We start from the raw sequence: 2,925 nt of genomic DNA on the forward strand, positions 1-2,925 counted from the left end.
TTAAAAAGTCATCGTAAAACTTGTTTTTTGTTTGGAAAATAACGAATTCAATAATTATTGTATATGATGTGAGCATTTATGTTTTTTTACAAAAAGTCAGAACATTATAAAAGTGAATTGCAACTTTTGTTTTACTGTAATCAGATGATTATCAATGTTAATTCTGCCTAGACCTATTGTCCAGTCCGATATTATTTGTATTGTTTGACTTCTTTCTAAATTTTCTATCACTATATATATATCCACATAAAAGTATGTATAAAACTAAGTCCCTGCACAGTTTAATCGGTACACTAAATTATAACATAAAAACTGTTTTTAAATATGTTATGAAAACCTAATCACAGGCAGTAGCGTCGCTAGGTTGGGTGTCACCCGATGCGGTATTTAATCCCCACCTCCAAAGAAAAAAGGACAGGCTAAATGTATACATATATATATATATATATATATATATATATATATATATATATATATATATATATATATATATATATATATATTTGTCCGAAATAAATGCCAACACAACACCTACGCCAAAGCATCGCCACTACACCACTAACCTACCGCTACACCAAAGTATCGCCTCTACGTCACTTAACTACCACTACACCAAAGTATCGCTAGGTTGGGTGTCACCCGATGCGGTATTTAATCCCCACCTCCAAAGAAAAAAGGACAGGCTAAATGTATACATATATATATATATATATATATATATATATATATATATATATATATATATATATATATATATATATATATATATATATATATATATATAAGTAGATGTCAGTAAATAATGATGTTGCAGCCTTTTTTTTATGTTTAATATAGGAGATGTACGTTAATGTAAGGGTCTGTTATTATTTAAAGATAAATCTTCACGCTTCGTTCAAGATTTTTCTCTCCATATAACGAGAAAGGGGAAAATGTGGTTGATTATTTAAAAGATACTCAGCAGAGTACATATAAGATTTTTAGAAAGAGTAGGCCTTAATTTTGTAAAAAACTAAGCTAATAAAGGAACAAAAATCAAAAAAAAAAAAAAACGTTTTCACAACAAGCTTTTATGTAATAATGTACTAAAAAGTAGAAAATAGATTATACAATATTATATGAATAGCTATAAAGAAAAGAGTGGGTCACTTTAGTCTCTATTGGATACCTTTACTAATATTTAGGAAGAGACCCACGCTTTTAGTGCATTATTTCGTAAAAGCTTGTTATTAAAACGTTTTTTTATGAAATTTTTTTTTCCAGAACTTTACATGTTTTATTTACAATAGTTACATGACTAAAAACCATTGTCAATATCAAGTTTATAGCTAAAGTTTCAGTAAAACCATCTAGCTACAGCACGGTTATGGGGCTGGGTCTGGTGCCCAAGCGGCTGTTTGCTGTCCGTATCCCTTCTGCCTCACCTACTCTTAATGTTCTCTGATGAGTGTTTTTATCATTTTTAAAGTTGTTTTTCTTTATAATAATATTAATGATTGATTCACTGATTAGTCAGTATGGTCCTGGAGCTGTATTTAGTTTAAGTCCGTCTATCGTCTTTTATATTTCCTCTTTTGCCATTGGAGCTTTTTATCGGTTAAGTCATCATTACCTAACTTTGTTATATAATTACGATAATCTTTAGTGTTTCATATTCTGTGTCTTTCATGTAAAGGTGTAAGATGTTTTAGTTATATAATGTTTTAAATAAGTTCGCAAACTGTGAGTGCCGTGTGTAACATTGATAAAACGAAACAATTACTGTTAAAAGATTATTTATTTTTTATTGTCACCGTTTCTAATATTTAAGTATACGTGTTTCTAAATTTGTAAAATACGCATGATTCTGTGTTAAATTGTATTGTAATGCTGAACAAGAAATATTTTTATTGTTATTATGATAAATAACACACAATGCTTATAATCTTTATTTATGGATACATTTATATTTTGATTGAGTAAATTGTTGAAATATAATCTCCCTTGTTTCTCTCAAAGGTAACAATTTTGTTTACACAAATCAATCGTTAATGAAAAAATGTGTACTAATACATCGACACACAACTATGGGCTGGTTCAAAAGTGGCGTCTACATTGATCTGATATGTTTCTTCACTGTGTGGCATTAACATTGATTAACAATGATGTAAATTGAAATATAAAAACAATAATGACAAGGCTAAATGACGCTGTAAAAAACAAAAGGACATGTCTGGAGGCCAACTTGTTTATTCCAATTTTCAAGCTATATGAGTTAATACAATGAAAGAAACCATTGGCTTTTCATTTGCTATTCCTCTGACTGTGCAATAAAGTTCTTGGTTACGGCAAAAGAGTTAATGCAGCATGGACGAAGTGAAAATAACGTTTGGATAAGGTCGCTACATGGGTTTCACGATCCTTACACTCACAGACAGTATATCGATAGATACAGAAAAACAACAACAATTTTTAGCTGCCAAATGTCATTGATGTAAGTGCCAGTATATCTGTCTTTTTTATGTATAACTAACCATCTTAAATGAACGAACGTACATGTCAGAAAGTAGTATCACTATTGTAAATCTGCATCTGTCATCATAAGCCGATGATGAAATCTGTAATACTTAAGGTAACATGACAAGGTAAACTGACGCTGTAAACTACATGTCTGAGGATTCGTAAAAAAAAGAAAAAAATAATAATTATGGATGAAACTACAAACAACCATGCTTACAAGATTTTAAATTAGTGTAAATTATTTTCTAAGTATATTTCAGGCAAGATACAGAACCCTTCACATAAAATTATTTTTGAACGGATACACTTGCTGTATACCCCTCCTCCCCCTCAGGAGTTTTAAATATTATCTCATGACCAAATCATGCAGCTTCTCAACTTTATGTTTATACATTATGTTATAACCCCGTCCCCGCCCCCACCCCC

The sequence above is a fragment of the Physella acuta genome, unplaced genomic scaffold, assembly GCF_028476545.2.
Source record: "Physella acuta isolate Inbredline_101_S28 unplaced genomic scaffold, ASM2847654v3 ptg001132l, whole genome shotgun sequence".
In the NCBI taxonomy this organism is placed as follows: domain Eukaryota; kingdom Metazoa; phylum Mollusca; class Gastropoda; family Physidae; genus Physella; species Physella acuta.